General features: G+C 35.2%; 1 protein-coding gene across 3 annotated transcripts in view; it reads right to left on the bottom strand.

Moving 5' to 3' along the window:
* Positions 1 to 18,011, bottom strand: part of LOC135837893 (adipokinetic hormone/corazonin-related peptide receptor variant I-like) — a 104,707-nt gene extending 86,696 nt beyond the window's left edge. For all 3 annotated transcript variants that reach the window (XM_065353325.1, XM_065353324.1, XM_065353323.1), the window contains exon 1: positions 17,586 to 18,011. The gene's annotated coding sequence lies outside the window, so the exon portion shown is untranslated. The remainder of the gene's footprint in view (positions 1 to 17,585) is intronic.
* Between the last annotated feature and the right edge of the window lie 689 nt (positions 18,012 to 18,700).

Here is an 18,700-nt window from a genome sequence, read left to right as displayed (position 1 = left end):
TACCTTCCAATCTATTCCCTGAGCTATATCTCCCTTTTAAGAAAACATGGTCCAGACATGACTGACTTCATACTTAATGCTACAGCGTACAGCATCAACGTCGTCTTCATCGCTGGCAAAACGAATCCTGCATTTGAGAAAATTTCATAATTACGTTTGGGATTGGTGGTGGTATTTTACTCGCTTGCAAAAAGTCTCCCTGTTTGCCACATGAACTATTACACGAATAATAATCGCGCTAAAATTAATACGTCATCTTTCTCACATTCTCTCAGCTCAGCTCAGCATACAAAAAGGCACGCAACGTAATTCGCGTGTTTACATGAAAACAAAAATGCCTACCACATCGATGTAGGATGTAGATTATAGACATATACAACTTCCAAGGTACTATAAACATGTTTGCTGAATTTTTCAACGCAGCTTTGAGCTTTTCGAAAACATCGAATACTTAATCGTACTTATATACTCGAATTCTATCGCTTGTTAAATTCCATAACGTAAATTGCCTGATAAATGCCAGGTTTTTCCTGTTAATAAAGTTTCACGTATACAGAAATCCAATAAGTAATTATACCCTACGATACGAAAAATACAATACGTTTGAACGTTGATCATATAAATAATTTCACATAAGTATAAAAGAACAGAGAACTCATTGCATAATCTATCGTTCAGTATAGGTAGGTACTTGTAGCGATTTTCTTTTTCACATTCTTTTGTTTTTCAACAAAACAAAACATCAAAACAACGAGACAAAAAAAAAAGAAAAGAGAAAAAAATAGGTACGTTCTAAGTAGGTACTATACCTAGGACTTTTATCGCGAGAGGAATTTATTCTTATTGTGTCGCTGTTTTTATCTAAAATAAAAAAAATTAAAAAACAAAAACAACGAGAATGTCGCAGTTTGTAATTATTAATTAATTTCAAAGTTTAATTATCATATTACCTAAATGGTGTGCTTGTACTTTTGTTGGAAAAATTATTGCTGAATGAGTATTAAGTAAATAAACGTTGTAAGAGAATTCTTCGAATAAATTTCATCTCGTAATATTATGTAGATGAAAGGCAGAAATTTCACACTGTGTGGTGCGAATGTACCTTTACCTGCTACATGTATAAGAGTATAGGTACTATAGGTACCTACCTACTGTTGCTTTATTCATTTATGAAACATTGGAAAGGCAACAAACGATGAGGAAGGCGAATATCAAAATTCAATTATAATGCATAATACATTACTTCCTTTCTGTGATCTTTTATGTACATCAAACTCGACATCTCCTCTCGGTATAATATATTCTCTTTATAAATGGGTGGAAAAATAAACGTCGTTTTGAACTTTTCATGACGAATATCTACCTACCTACTCGAATTACGATAATATTTTACAACTTGCGACATTCGTGTAGTACGAGGTGTGTTTATTTCGAGTGATAAACACTGGTAAATTTTGTTTTGCGAATTTACTCGCGTTCATAACGGAATTGATAATGCTTGATTTTTTTTTTATTGAAATGTAGGTCAGGTGTCTGCGATCAGTTAAATAAGTTTACGTAATGAAAATCCCTGAAATAATGAAGAAAATTAAAATAGAAGTGGAATTCTGCATGATAAAGTAGGCGACTGTTTGCTTGAGATACATATAAGTACGTACAGAGTTTACCAACTCACATGCACGTATAGGAAGGCTCATCGACTCACGAGTGATAACTTCATGAAAAATCTTGCAAAAGAATGTCGAGGGGTCCAAGATGATGTGAATTTCACCCTTATCAAACATAATAGGTTCCTTTGTTTTTTTTACCCGGATTCTCAAAAATCTGTTTTTTTGGACGTTTTTTAAATCTCTTTTAAAAACACTTTTTAGATCCCCACCACAAACTTTCAAAACATCAGAAGTCTTCTCTCTTCAAGTAAAACCCAAATCCATTTTCAAAAGTTACTATCCTAGCAGATTCTTCTGGATTTTAAATCTGCCAAAATTGGAAATCCAGATTCTCGAAAATCTGCCAAAATCCGTGGTAAAAAAAAAACAAAATAGGAGTAATTGCACCCCCCCCGCCCCCTCCGATCCTCCGGGACAACTTTTTTCTTAAAAGGGACATCCTAAGGAATATTTTAAAGCAAACTTGCCAAAAAAATTTGGCCTTACTTACAAAATGGCGGCCATTTTAATTGACAGGTCAGCCGAAATCGCAGATTTTGCGTTTTAACATAGGACTTGCACGAATTTTTTCAAACTTTACAAAGGTAGATCGAAAGATCATACAAAAATTTATCACCAGTCAAAATTTCAAGTGCTAAAGTGCGTTTTTCGATTTTTGGCGAATTTTTGAAAATCGAATTTAGGCCAAAAATGAGGGAAAATATCAAAATTTTACCAAATTGACCAAGAAAGCTGAAATTTGGGATATACCCTATTTTCGACATGCCAAATCGATTGGAAACGGTTTCAACCCGTTTTGAGCAGTTCTGGAGCCTCCAGCAGATTTTTTAAACTCGAAATTCCCACAAAATTCCATCAAATTGGAGTTGTAAAGCTAAAATTTATTCTAAAAACTAATTTCAATACGCTACGAAGCACTTCAGGTAAATTTCAAGTCGTTTTTGGATCCTCTAGCAACTTTTTGAAAATTTCTGAAGCCTCCAGCAAATTTTTGAAACTTTAAATTTTCACAAGATTTCATCAAATGGAGATGGAAAGCTGAAAGTTACTCTACACTTCAATTTTAACACCCTCTGAAGACGACTTCAGGTGGGCACAAGTCATTTTAGGGCCTCCAGCGACTTTTTAAAAAAATTACTGGAGCCTCCAGCAGATTTTTGAAACTTGAAATTTTCACAAAATTTCATGAAATGGCGATGGAAATCTGAAATTTACTCTACACTCCAATTTTAACACCCTCTGAAGACGGCTTCAGGTGGGTTTAAGTCATTTTAGGGCCTCCAGCGACTTTTTTGAAAATTACTGGAGCCTGCAGTAGATTTTTGAAACTTGAAATTTCCCCAACATTAATTTATCAAATGGAGTTGGCAAGCTGAAATGTACTTCGCAGACTACATGGTGGTTTCAAATGGTTTTGAAGCTTCCAGCTACTTTTAGGAAATTTTAATTTTCCAAAAAAACGTCATACAACTTTTCGAAAAGTTGCTGGAGGCTCCAAAACGACTTGAAATTCACCAGCAGTCAACTTCGTAGCGTATTGAAATTAGTTTGCAGAATGAATTTCGACTCTCCATCTTAGTTTGATGATATTTTGGGGAAATTTCAAGTTTCAAAAATCTACTGGAGGCTCCAGTATTTTTCAAAGAAGTCGTTGGATGCTCTAAAATGACTTGAAATCCACCAGAAGTCGTTTTCAGAAGGTGTTAAAATTGGAGTGTAGAGTAAATTTCATACAACCTTTCAAAAAGTCGCTGGAGGCTCCAAAATGACTTGAAATTCACCTGCAGTGCTTCGTAGCGTATTGAAATTAGTTTTTAGAATAAATTTTAGATTTACAACTCCAATTTGATGGAATATTGTGGGAATTTCGAGTTTCAAAAATCTGCTGGAGGCTCCAGAACTGCTCAAAACGGGTTGAAACCGTTTCCAATCAATTTGGTATGTCGAAAATAGGGTATATCCCAAATTTCAGCTTTCTTGGTCAATTTGGTAAAATTTTGATTTTTTCCCTCATTTTTGGCCTAAATTCGATTTTCAAAAATTCACCAAAAATCGAAAAACGCACTTTAGCACTTGAAATTTTGATAGGTGATAAATTTTTGTATAATCTTTCGATCTACCTTTGTAAAGTTTGAAAAAATTCGAGCAAGTCCTATGTTGAAACGAAAAATCTGCGATTTCGGCTGACCTGTCAATTAAAATGGCAGCCATTTTGTAAGTAAGGCCAAATTTTTTTTGGCAAGTTTGCTTTAAAATGTTCCTTAGGATGTCCCCTTTAAGAAAAAAGTTGTCCCGGAGGATCGGCGGGGAGGGGGGGGTGCAATTACTCCTATTGTCATATGCCGGACTATAATAAAGAAAACACATATTTTACCATGATTTGTGATTATACGAAGATCTTAGGTCCGTCACTAAAGAAAACGAAGAAATGCACGTATCATTATCATTCAGATTCTTGAAATTCGATTATTATATCAATCTTTTGATCGAATTTCTTTTCCATTCTCGATATTGAGTAAGAGTGATCAGGTCAACGATCAACGCTTTAGCTTACAGGCAGTTACAGGTGATTCATCCCACAATGACATGAGAGCACTCCTGTAGTAAATTGAATATTTTTACATATATTTTTTACCAAAATAAATGTAAAATCCCAGTTATTTTATTTTATACGTATAGAAGTCAAGTCGTTATCATTTTGATTTCATTCCAAGAAAATTTTTCAATTTCGCGCCATTTCACATACGATTTCTGCATAGTGCATTTTCTGGATTATCACTGGAGCTTAGAGATTTATTACCTTTAAATCATCATTGGGTGTGGAGAGGGGTACAGCAGGATTAAAATTCAAAATTAATGTGATATTGGGATTCTACGCAAAATTTTAATGCATTTCGATTGGTCGCATGGGAATATTCATAAACAAGTTGTTGAACTACACTTTAGGGGCACGGGGAGGGGGACACAGAAGGGTTGGAATTCAAAACTGATGGTGTAGGTACTCGGATTTCACGCAAAATTGTATTGCATTTTGATAGCTCGCACAGGAATATTTTTATAAAACACTTGTTGAATTACACTTTAGGGTGGGGGAAGGGGCACAGAAAGGGTTGAAATTCAAAATTAGTGAGATATTGGGACTCTACGCAAAATTTTAATGCATTTTGATTGGTCACTCGGGAATATTTTCATGAACAAGTTGTCGAACTACACTTTTTGGGCGGAGGGGAGGTGCACGGAAGGGTTGGAATTCAAAATTATTGGTATATTCGGATTCTACGCGAAATTTTAATATATTTTGATAGGTCGCATGGGTACTTTGAGAGAAAAAATGTCAATGTAAATTTTGGAGTGGGGGGAAACTCTTGACGACTTCACGGCCCCATAATTCGTCATTGTGCAGGTATTTTTCAGCCGTTTTTTTTTCAGTTCGGTTGTAAATAATCTTGTCGAACTTATTCACAAAAATCTTTCGGTTGCCACTCATACTCACGACTACAGAACCATTTAACTGATTTAACCGTCAAAAATGCATAAAAACTGCATTCAAAGTGCAATAAAATCCGTTTGTGCTAATGCCCAACAGAAAAAACACTTATTCGGTATCGGGTGGTAGTACCCTTCTTGACCACGTTTCATTTTTTTTTTGTGCCAGCCACGTTCAGAAATACACCCCGTTAAGGCTCCACCCCCCCCCCTATTGTGCAAGTTTGAAATATTGAAATAATGGGTTTTCGGAGGCCAGGCCCCTTCTAGTTCTACATTTTGCCGGATGATTTTTTCAGTGAGCAAAAAATTTCAGTAAAATTGATTTCTAACGTACTTTTAGCTCCGTGGATTGTGACTATTCAGTCAGAACTCAACCCTCCTTGTCGCTCAACTTCGATCATGTTTTGAACCTGAACCACACGTGGATTTTCTTGAACAAGAATTCGAGACGTTCGGGTTTTGGAAAAACAAAATTAATATCATCATCCAAACCAACAGATGAAATGCAACTACTGAATGTATGTCTTTCGATATTATTATTTAAGAGGAAGAAATCTTGGTAATTTAATCCGCAAAATAACATTTTCTTCGTCACTACATCGCAGCTCGCAGTAAAACTTCGTCGCAATTACATCGAAGGAGTTTCCCATCCCCACAACGTGAAGCCAAACACAATGAGAAAATAAGGGACGAAGCGAATAATGCGTCGAAGAAATATCTCTCTATAGTTCACAATGACAAGTAAGATCATGATTGTACAGTTGGAGAAAAATAACATATTAAAGTAGTTGTATTGTAAAAATATAACGCGTATATGCACCTTGCTGATGACAAGAAAACAAGGAAGTCGTACGTTCTATAAATTCACCTCGAATGTATAAAATTTTCTCTCTAGATTGAATCTCATTTAAGAATTTAATTAAACTAGATATTCAATTTTGGTATTTTGAGGATGAGAATGAGAAATGTACAGAGTATACCTATTACCAAACCTGTCAGTCCACCAAAAAAGATGAGAAAAAGAATAAAATGATGACCTTTATCAGAATTTTGTTTACATTGCACCATTGCTGATGTGACTTGATACATACATATAAATGTAGGTACAAAACGAATCAATACGCAGATAGCTTTTCAACGTTCGTCTGCTCTAATAAATATCGATAATTATGGTTTTTTAATTACTCATTTATTACGAATCCATCAAACCAGTCTGTGTTTTATAAATTAAATTCGGCGTCTGCGGTAACACACTCCACGTGTACTTAACCTAATGGTTGGCAGCGTGCTCGCAGCTATCTGCGTTCAATATCAATACTTGGATCTCACGACATCGAAGGGTTAACAAATCCGATTATCTTTGTGAAAATTTGACGAGATGAGTATCAATGACAGTATTGACAGTGTTGTACTTTCTTTATTACAGGTTTTTCTTGCGTTGTAACGTCGAAAATATAATAACCATACGCCCACGTCAATTTGCAAGAAGAAGGAAATGTACAGAGACAGACGAGTCTTATAATAGTGTAGGTATGTACATATTTCATGTAATGCTATGTAGGTTCAATGTTCAACTTGATTATTTGATTTAGTTTTTTATTCTTTTCACAAGGTTATACATATAGGTACACCTAAGTGTAATTTCTTTAGCATGTGCTATTTTGAAGTATGATTTTGAGAATCGAGTTTCGTCAAGCTGTAGACACGTGATTTTTGCACTAATTTTAAAGGAAGAGTTTCAAAGTCTACAGTGAATTCTATTCTTGCCAGCATTTTTTATCTAAGAAATGTAATTTTTCTTATGGTTTGAATTTTTTATACAGTTATGATGATTATGATTTTAAGCCCGTTTCAATCTATATTTCCTGTATTTGCAACTGTAATTTCATCGTTTCATACCCTTTTATGTGATTTAGTATGTGAATTTGTTTGAAACTTGTTTTATTTTGTGTTCAGCAGAGTCAGAGATGGGGCAATTTGAATTGCGGATCAATTTTTAATCCAATTCAGAATCGGATTCAAAAAAAATATGAATCGTGAAAATTGAATCCGATTCACAACTGTAGCTGAATCGCATCATCGCGATTCAATTTTTTGCGATTCACCAATTTTTTCCAATTTTTTTTCTTCAAGAATGTTTTTGAGATAGAAGTGTCTCGTTAATTTTTTGAACACTGTTCCTTTTGAAGTTTTGAAAATTGAAAACATAAATTTTCAGTTTGTTTTGTGACTGACAATCTACCTCAAGGCCTTTAAAAAAGAAAAGCCGATTTGAAAATTCCAATTTTTCATTTTGAAATTCACGAAAAATGAATTTTGAAGTATTAAACATTTATAGAAAAGTAATTGACAGATAGGGCAGATTGGCCCCACTGCCGAAGGTAGTGCTTATATTATGAACCCCTTATATTGAAAATATTGGTAACGTCTGAAATACTTTAGAAACAGGCTAAGTACAAATATAGTTGCGATGTACTCGCGCATATCGCACCTCGGGAGTAATAAGGTCACATCTCAAAAAAGTGAAATTTTACAGGAGAGTGATTTTCTTTTTTTTAAAAACTTGATTCATTATTTTTATCAATTTATAATATTTATTGTGAGGAATGAATAGCACCTCATTTTAAAGATCTGGTATCCTACCTCCATTTAGCATAAGAACACTTTGAAAAATAAAATCTTAAAGAGGAAATATTTCAATGTTTGGAAAACATTTTGAGTTAGAACCTTTCATTAAAGTTGATGTGGAGGCGAAAGAAAGCGTCCAAAAAAATTTCATGATAACAAAGTTGTAGAGAATTAAATTTCCAATCGACATAATGTCGTTAGTTTTTTTCTAGAGTGCTTAGTTTTTGAGTTTTTCTCAAAAAACTAAAATTTCATGATATGTGCAAATTCATTTTTCTGAAAAGTGATCAATTTAAAAAAAATTTTCCATTTGGTACAAATCAATAAAAAATGCACTCCTTGTGACTATTTCTAACTGACAAACATTCAAAACAATCAAAACTATTTGTTAACACTTTGTATGTACGAAATTTGCTCAAAAAAGGTGGAGTTTTTTGAGATGTGCCCTTATAACTCCAAACAACTTGCAATGTTGTTGAGATTTTGAGTTAGGCCATTTGCATTTTTTACGAGATCTAGATAATGTACCCAACTCAAAGTGTAGTTTTTGGTTGAGGGGGGTCATACAAACCCCAAAAATGCAAAAACATCAAAATCAATTTTTTTTTAGATGTGACCTTATTACACCCGAGGTGCGATATAAGGCTGCGCACCCTTCTTAGATGAAAGGGTTCGCGAGCCTTTGACATTTATGGCCCAAGATAGGGATTTTGGGCATTAAAAAGGAAAGTCACATAAATTCTCCAATTTATGTGTAAGTAAATGTACTTAGCAGTGCGTAATTGGTCTACCACATTTAGGGGTGGGAGATTGACCATCTTACGCTTCTTTTATAATACTGATCTTCGTGCTCAAACTTCACTTGGTTTCGGCAATTCGTGATAGTTAGTTCTTACGTCAGTGTTAACTAAAAGATACCATGGACGCGCCTCTTCTTAGGGGAGACCATGGTATAGTTCTTCAATATACGCCATCTCGCGCATGGTTAATACTGATGAATAATTTTAGATTAATCGATCTTCTATCGATTAATAACCAGTGTACCTTTTTGGTGTTGGGGAATGCACCCGGGCATATCCTCATTACGCAAAGTGTAACAAGTGTCTCTTTTGGTTAAGTTCCATCAGGGGTGCGGTGAAGGCACTTTCTTGAGTAGCAATCCTCGTTGATGATTTTGGGGGGGCCTTTTTTTTTTGATAAATTCGTGAAATACTTACTTGAACACAGCAAAAAAAAGTAGGTAGATGCCTCCGAATCTTCACGACCCCCTTATCGCTTATATATTTTCAAACTATTTTTAAAAACGTTTATAATACCTACCAAAAAATAACAACTATTTTACCTATTATTTCAACATTTTAAAAAAGAGTAAAAACGATCAACTTTTTTCATTCCGCATAGACATAGTGGTGTAAATAGCCCCCCTAAATTTGAGCAACCTCCTAAACACGAGTGCCCCCTCCCCGTATTTCCTAAAAATCGATTAATTTGAAAAATGAAATAGAAAATATCTATTTTTTGAATAAGAATATCTCGAACGTTGTGTTGTGTGCGCTAAATCGTTTCGTGTTTTTGAACTACATTACGTACTTGAGTGTGTGGCGATAGACACTTTTTTTTGTGAAATAAAAACTCAAAATTGTTGATACCTAATTTGAACATTTTTTTTCATTTTTTAAAATAAAATTGCAAGGATGCGAACAAAAAAAACTGGTTGAAGGTAAAAGTTTCCTAAAGGTTACTGAGAAATAGGTTCCGGTTAACAGTGACAGGCTAATTAGTTCCTGGTTATGGGTTCCAAAAAATTGGCGCAATTTTTTTCGGGTCAAAGGTTAAGGTCAAGGTATTTTTTTTTTGAATTTTTTCAAAATAAAATTTTCGAAATGAGTATAAGGATATACACTGCTTGGTATTATTTATTCAACTGTGAAACAATAACGAACCTACAAATGAACCATTTTAAACTTATTTCTGTGAAATTTCAAAAAATATTGCCCATTTTTTTCAAAAATGTATAACTAGGTGTCGCCTAGTTCAGAATATGAATGTAAACGAAAAATTCATCAACTTTTCCAAGTTTCGCACAAAAAATACCGAAAATTTTTGATTTTAAAAAAAATGAAAAATTGAATTTATATCTATCAACCATAATTAACCGAAATTTTTTAAAGGTTACAGGTACAGGTACAGGTTAACGGTTATGGAAATTAAAATTTCAAATTCGGGTTCTGGTTCCAATTTTTAAAATTTCAGTTGAATGTTATTGGATAAAAATTATTTCTCCGAAAATTTTCGGGTCAATTCCGGTTTGCATCCCTAAAAAATTGTAATATTGATACCGAAAATTGGAAAATTCCAGGTTTGAATTTTGAAAAAATGAGGGGGCACTAATGCTAGTTTAGGGGGGGGGGTGCTACTCATTGACCTTAGGGGGATCACCGCACCCCTGAGTTCCATCAACGCCCTTAAGCATTAGGTGGGCTTTAGAAGAGATGGAAAATGTGTACCGTTCAAGTAAGTGGTGCTTGCACCTACTTCATTTTAATATTATCCTTTTTCTGGTAGGTTCTCAACTACGATATTGTGACCAACGATGATTAAATAAATTATTCATTTTCGTGTATATGTTACCGTTAAAGTATTTACTCCAGGTAATGTATGAAATAACTAGTTATTTCATACATTAACGAAAAAGTGTGAAATAGAATTTTTTCTACACTTTACCTAGTTATTTCATACATACACGAGGTGTGTTTAGTTAAAGTGTGAATTCAACGAATGAACTGCAATAAAGTAAGAAATGAAGATTATTTCAAAGCTAGAACATACATGAAGTGTGATTCCTTGCCAATTCGACCAAGAAAGGGTAAGGTGGGTCGACGATCTTCGAAATTTTTCTTGTGTAAAGACCTTCCGAAGGGATGACCAATGGTACAAATCGCAGCCCTCTAGCCTTTTTTCAAATGCTGCTAGGGGGTGTTAAAGTTTACAGTGAACACTTGAAATATCATCTATTTCAGCAGTGGATTACTCGATAACCTAGATACCTACCAAAATGGAACTTTTTCCAGTAGTTAGAGGTTTTGAAAGGCTTTTCGGCGATATCATAAAAATCAGTGTTGCCTGTTTTTTTCGTACAAAAAATCAGCTCGAAAAGTTTCAAAACATAGTTTTCATATCGTTCCGACTTTCAAAAATGCTGAAAAAAATATATTATGGACGACTTTTCACGCTGAACAACATACTAAAAAATTAAATTGCATTATGTTGTAAAATCGATTTTAAAAAATTGAAAGTTAGCGAAAAAAATACGATTTTTTTATTTAAAACATGAAAAAAAGTTTTTACTGATGAAATTGACTCATTTGACTCCTATTTTTACGTATCCGTTGAAAAAGTTGAAAAAACCCCTTCACTTGATGAAATAAACTCACCACAAAAATATTTTCAACAGCTCATGCCTCATTTCATGATTTAACTGATCACACATAGCTATTTCATAGAATAACTAGTTTCTTCATACATTACCTAGGTAAACTGTGAACAATTTACTAGCATTAAATACTTTTTCGTTAATGTACATATGAAATAACTAGTTATTTCATACATTAACTGGAGTAAATACTTTAACGGTAACATATATGTATATTATCATGTGTCTATTTTCGCATATCCTATCTGTTGTGTCTTATAGGGTAAAATCTTGTTATTAGATTATTGTCTCAATTTCGGCGATCTCAGCCATCACACGTATGGCGAGATCTTTCTCTCTCAGAAATTCATTAGGTCTTATACTATTGATCAAAATTATAGCCTCCTAGTATACCAATGAATTTATGTATAAAAACTGTAAATATACATAGTAAGCATATCAGTGTCTTGTTTATTACGTATCATCTTTGAATGATGTAGGTATAGTGAGTTTAGTTGAACTACGCCATTCTGAGCTATCTAGGTATTGGCAAATATTCCCCGCCTAAAGAATATTTCTAAATTTCACCCCCACAGTAGTCACTCTTGTCTACACCACATCTAGTAGTGCTTCTTATCCCCACTATATCATAATTCCAAAAAAGTTGATTTTTTTCTGATTCCGTCGACCATATACAATGGACGAATAGTTCAAGCAGAGAAAAAGACTGCCACATTTTGGATGCAGAATCCAGGAAACGTTCTGCACATGCGCCAAATATGATGCTTTCGGCGCTGGTGGTGAGAGAGACGGTTTCCTACCTCCTACCCATGTTCAACCAGTGAACCGTCTCTCTCTCTCCACCAGCGCCGTAAGCGTCATGTTTGGCGCATGAGCAGAAGGTTTCCTGGATTCTGCATCCAAAATCTAGCCGTCACATATTGCCTTATTTTCACGGCAGAACTATTCGTCCATTGTATACGGTCGATGTCTGATTCCAAAAAACAACTTTTCTGGAAATATCAAATTTTATGAAAGAAAAAACGTGAAATTTTACGAAAAATCGAAAGTAAATTTTGAAAATGAATAAACAAAAAAAATGAAAAAACAAAAACGGTTGTTGAAAAAAATCAGAAAAAAATTGAAATTAAAAATTGAAAAATCCTTTCAAACAGCAAAAAAATGCACACTTATGTACTTATGTTTGATAATTCCAAAAAAGTAGTTTTTTTGAAAGATCGAAAAATCAATTGTTTGGAAATTATCAAATTGATTTTTTTTGCTCAAAATTCACAAAACATATATTCTGAAAGTATGAACTTTAAATTTTTTTGGGAAGTATCGAGTGCTGTTTGTATTCTTTGATCCTCGATCCCAAAGGTTCGTGAAATCAAGATTTTTCAAAATCAAAAGGTTTTTTGACCAGCTTTTTTCACAATAGAAAAATAGTCAAAAAATCCAGAATGGCTGGAAAAGTGGAAATAGTGAAATTCGCCCTCAGCGGGTTAGTTCTGGACAAAATAGGAATTTCCTCGCAAATTGGAAAATTCTGATTTTTTTTGGATATTTTCATCATGAAATAAGCTGGTCAAAAAACTACTCTTGAGGTGTACCTCCAACAATCAGCTCAAATGTGGATAAACTCGTTAAACAGGCCGAGTAATACAACTCGATTTTTAGCTGCCCATTGTTCCATAAAAAAATTGGCTCAGGGCAGCAATACAGTAAAATTTGCAAAAATATCAGAATCGGATTCACTTGAAAAGTGAATCGCTAATTTTGAATCAAATTCAGTTTTCTGGGTGAATCACGTGCTTTGAATCCGATTCATTTTTTTTTTTTTTGAATCGCTCCATCTCTGAACAGAGTGCAGGGGAAGAAAATAAGAAGTGAAAATATGAAATAACAGCGAAAGTACTTTACAGATCCCATATACCCAATCAAAATCGGGCAATCGACAATCCACCTTCCCACCTTCAATCAAGTAGTCATCAAAATATAATTATAAGTACCTACTCTATAAATTCGCTCACTCGAGATTAAATTTGGAAAATTGTCTTGTAATGTAAACAATTTTCAGCCTAATCAAAACAAGATACTCGACATGAAGATCGAACGTCAACACTCGATCTCTACTCTTCAATGATCACTACATATGTAAATGAACGAGCGATGACAAATTTACACACGTTGAATCACGAATTTCATCACGTGCGTAGCACGATTCGAAACCATTCGAAGCTCAGCAGGGACTCGTTGTTTCTTTTTTCACCTCCATTCTCCATCACAATGGAACCGGACTGGTGAAAATTTCATGAATGGAAAACTTTACTGCGACCTGCGACAGCCGGCAGTGTTACCTAAGCGACTAATTTTCCCATCTCGTGGTCAATTTGCTCGCGTGTAAAACAGTAGTAGGTAAAAGGTATTTATCAAATTAACACGTGCTCGAGCTTTAAACAATCGAGATTAAAATCGTTTCAACGCAAGTATTATTTTTCTAAAAGATAATGATATGAAAACAACTGAACCAGTTTGACGTGTTCCCATAAATGTTTATTACATTTTAAGGTAGGTACCTGAACAAGGATGTCGATGTCTGTTAGAAAAATTCACGCTGATTTTAATCTTTTCGCTCGAAATTTTCACCCTTTATCATCATGCATCGAAGTTTCGTGAGCAAGTGTTGAAGAAATCAACGTGTAGGTGAAGATTATAGGTAGGTATCGGTATAGATCGAAAATTTCGAATTAAACGAATTATTTATTTAAATGAGGACACCGTACGTTGTGATATTATAATACGTAAATTGAGAGAGTAGAATTAAACGTATTTAGGCTTCCTAATTAATTACAATCTAACATGTACAAGAAATATGCCACTAAAGATAATTACAACGTGTACTATAGGAGCTGTACTTTTTAGCAAGGTCAAAAAATAAGCAAATGTATCACTCTAAAGAAGATCGTAAAAATTGCCTAAAAAGCTTGTCACTTTTTTTGTATGTACAAACTTGTACTTGTACCTATAGGTATTTCTAGTTGAATAAAGTAGGATAAGATCCGTCGTAAGTAAGTACATATAAATTTAATCGTAATAATTCGTGAATATTTTCAGGTGCACTGTATCAACGTGTTGCACAATTTTGAAGTTCAAAAAGCATCGTCGTCGTCGCGATGGCAAAATGGCAAAGAGTTTCGTTCGCCTTATCTCTGGGATTCGTTTTCCAAAGGTTGAAATTCACTAACGAATGAAAATTTAAATGCGAGAACGATAAACGACGACCGAAACCTTGAATGTCGGTTTGGATTTTTGATTAATTTCATGTCAACTTGAAACCTTGATTGAATTATGCACTCGAATATCGCTCGTCGGCATTTCATTCGCATATCGAAGATATAATTTTCAATTGAGAGAAATTTACAGCCTGCGAAATAACCCACATCTTCGGTAATAATTACATTATTAGGTGTAGTATTTTTCTGTCAACAATAATCAACGCTACGGTACTCGTCGCGTTACCTTGAACTTGGACTTGAATTTATAATATACGTTTGAGTGAAATGACAGAAACAAAAATGAGAAAAAAATTTCCATTTTCGTTATCTAAGTATAGTACGCAGTGAGTAAGTTGTATTATTTTGTTCTCTAGGAAATAAGTTTTGGAAATACACGACTTGGGCGAAGCAACCGGTTTCTATAAGTTTTGCTGTAAAGTTGACGAGAAAAGTGTACCTAATTCGAGTACAAAACTTTCACAACATCGAAGAATTGTGAATTTCCTCGATCTAATGAAAATTTGACCGAAGTTGGAATACTCGAAAACAATTAATAAATGAAGACAGATGGTAAAAAAAAAAGTCGTAGCAGTCTGCCGCTACGTAAGACCCAAATTTTTGTGCCAGAAACATTGAGGGCACTTGAATTACTCGCACCCTCGCTTCGCTCCTGTGCTTCGCCTGTGTTTGGGGGGACTTTGTCCCCCTTGCACCCCCTTGGGCTTCGCCCAACTACCTCCTGCACATGTTTTTTTCATGTTTTGCGCTTCGCTTGAACTACTTGCACCCTCGCTTCGCTCCTGTGCTTCGCCCGTATTTGGGGGGACGCCCCTGCACTTCCCTTGGGCTTCGCCCAACTCCCTCCTTCCACTGTTTCCTTCTTATATTCGCGGGAGGACTCCGTCCCCCCTGCACCTTCCTCTGGCTTCGCCCAACTCTCTTCTTCCTCCTTCAAAAAAATGTGGTAACAAACCTGTCTTGACCCTGAAACAGGTCAAATGGGTTTGGAAGGTAGAAACCGGCAAAAGACACTTCGGGTACATCCTCCCATTGTACTGTGAAAATTTGGACCCTCTAGGTCAATTTGGATGGGCTGTAGGCTTGGCTAAACATCGTAAAACACATTTGACCCTGGAAAGGGGTCAAATAGGGTTGGAAGGTTTAAACCTGCAAAAGGCACTTCGGGTACATTCTCCCAATGTACTGTGAAAATTTGGACCCTCTAGGTCAATTTGGAGGGGCTGTAGGTTTTTTGGCTAAATGTCCAAAAACCGGCAAAAATCCACTTTTTTGACCCTGGAGGGAGGTCAAATGAAGTTGGAAGGTTGAATCCTGCAAAAAGCACTCAAGGGGCACCCTCCCATTATATGCTGAAAATTTGGACCTTCCAGATCAATTTTAGGGGTGAGGGGGTCAAAAATTGGGGTCAAATTTGGTTTTTCACACCTTAATCAAGATGGGGATGACCTAGGAAGCTGAAATTTGGATATGTTGATCACAATCGGGGTACTGACCAATGGTATGATTTTGGACCTTTTTCATCTATTTGGGGTCATATTATGCTCCTCCAAAAAAATGACCTTCCTGTAAAAATGGAGTTGAAAGGTTGAAACATGCAAAAGGCACTTCAGGTACATCCTCCCAATGTACTGTGAAAATTCGGACCCTCTAGGTTAATTTTGAGGGGCTGTAGGCTTGGCTAAATGTCAAAATTTTCAAAAAACACGTAAAATTGATGAAAAAATCCACTTTTTTGACCATGGAGAGGGGTCAAATGGGGTTGGTAGGTTGAAACCTGCAAGGGGCACTTCGGGTACACCCTCCCAATGTACTGTGAAAATTTGGACCCTCTAGGTCAATTTGGAGGGGCTGTAGGTTTGGTTAAACATCAAAAAACACGCAAAAATCCACTTTTTTGACTCTGGAGAGGGGTCAAATGGGGTTGGAAGGTTGAATCCTGCAAAAAGCACTCAAGGAGCACCCTCTCATTGTATGCTGAGAATTTGGACCCCCTAGATCAATTTTAGGGGTGAGGGGGTCAAAAATAGGGGTAAAATGTGGTTTTTCTCACCTAAAATAGGGTGGGGATGACCTAGGAAGCTAAAATTTGGATATGTTGATCACAATAGAAGTACTGACCTACGGTATGATTTTGGACTCTTTTCGTTCATTTGGGGTCTTATTATGCCCCTCCAAAAAAATGACCTTTCTGTAATTTTCAACTTTGACCCTTGAAACTTCGGGGGTCAGTTTTAGGTTCCAAATGAACCCCATTTCCCAAGTTTGAGTTGATTTGATCAATTAGAACAGGTTACAGGTCATAAAATGTAAAAATCACCATCGCGCTGAAAAGTGCTGAAACTTATAAACCTACATCTATCTATATGTATATAAAAACGGACACACCGGGAATCGTCTAGTTTGAGTTCAAAACGTTGAGAACTATCAAAATTGTTGACCCCTGACCTTTTTATCCAAAGTTGGGCCTACCGCAATAGCCATCATTTTTTACAAAAATTTGGCTAAAAATTATAATACTTAATAATATAGTTATTTATCATGCCTATGTAATTTTGGATTTTGAAAAAATTGAAATTACTTATTAGTCATTTCAGATATCTCAACGTACAATAAACATATCGTACATCGTTATTCATATAACGCTACACTTTCAACACCACTCCGATCATCGAGTATTCTGCGAATGAGAGCTTTCGATGGTGAACTTTTGTCGTCGGTACGTGGCAGTTACTCATACATTCTGACAGCTTATTGCTACGTTATCTCGTGTTGTTGTTTATGAGAAGATCTCGCTACTATAAAAGCGATAATCGATGATAACAGACTGAAAAAATTTAATCCTACGTTATAAGGGCATCGACTAAGTAGGTATATCGAAATTTTTTACCACTGCGAATGAAACAATACGTAGTTTTATATGTTCTAAGTCAATAATTAAGTATACTTGTCCAATGTCCGGTCAACTTCATCGTTATCGACATTTCAAGTTCAAGGTATTCGCACCAGTATAATAGTACAACAGTATGAATAAACGTGAAGGTATAATAACACAACCTATCGTATCACAATAATGAGTATTTTACTCACCAGTAGGTATAGGTACTGTGTATATTAATGCAAATATATTCCTGCGCAGAAACTATAACTCCAGTCAACTGAAATCTCCAAAAAATCACATCACTACGCGAGATCTATAGAGAAATTTTCGTAAATTTCACCGGAACAAACGCACACACGAGAAACTTTGAAAAAAGCGAATAAAAAATTACGAAATTTTCGAATCGAATCGACACATACGACGATATATCGTAGCTTCAACCGGTTACAACGGAACGAAACGCGCGGCAAACATTACCGTAGGCTTATTGTTTACACGACTGACACTCAACTGACGTTACGCCGATAAGGATAAATGGATGTAAACTTACTTATAAGGGTTAGTAAGAGTAATAGACACCTTAATATTGACAATGATATCGTTAATCTGTTTGAAAATGCAATAATCAAGAAGTAAATTTTCTTCAACGAAAGTATTAGGTAGGTACCAAGTTTATCTTGAAAACTCGAGGTCGAGCGTTCGGGTCAACCTGATAAAAACACTGATCATTTTTACTTCGCCATTTCCCACCCCCTCCCCCCCGCCTTTCTCAGCACAGTCGGCGATTTAACACGCCATTTATTGAAACTCTCATCTAATCGTTTATTGATCTAATTAAACGAGCAGAATTCTTTTTACATCGCTGACAAAACTCGATCGATGCGAATAATATTATTATCAGTAATAAGGTTCCGTTTATAGGTATAGGTACCTTTGATTCGTGTCGTCTTGTTGTACTGTACTGTACCTATCTACCTAGTACACTTACACCTACATACGTATATCTTCTATATTCTATGTAATTTATTTAAAGTTTGCGAGAACCTTGACAATATATCAACTTCCTAGTTACTTAGACGCTGGTTGTAAAATGATGAGAAGTGTTTATCTCGAGAATATATTTATAATATATTTCCCTTTGAGTTGCAAATGTCACGTTCGTTGTAACTATATCTATGTTATTTTCTAAAACGTTTTTACAAATCTTGTTATTATATCATAGCTGATTATTATTTGCAGCGCAAGAATACTAAAAAAGTTTACTTTTCGCCAATCAAATCACGTAACGTGAGGATAAAAGTTTAAGATAGACCATCGTTCGTGT

The sequence above is a fragment of the Planococcus citri genome, chromosome 2, assembly GCF_950023065.1.
Source record: "Planococcus citri chromosome 2, ihPlaCitr1.1, whole genome shotgun sequence".
Taxonomy (NCBI): Eukaryota; Metazoa; Arthropoda; class Insecta; order Hemiptera; family Pseudococcidae; genus Planococcus; species Planococcus citri.
The sequence above is the reverse complement of the archived record's forward strand: the minus strand, read 5'-3'. Positions and strand labels throughout refer to the sequence as shown.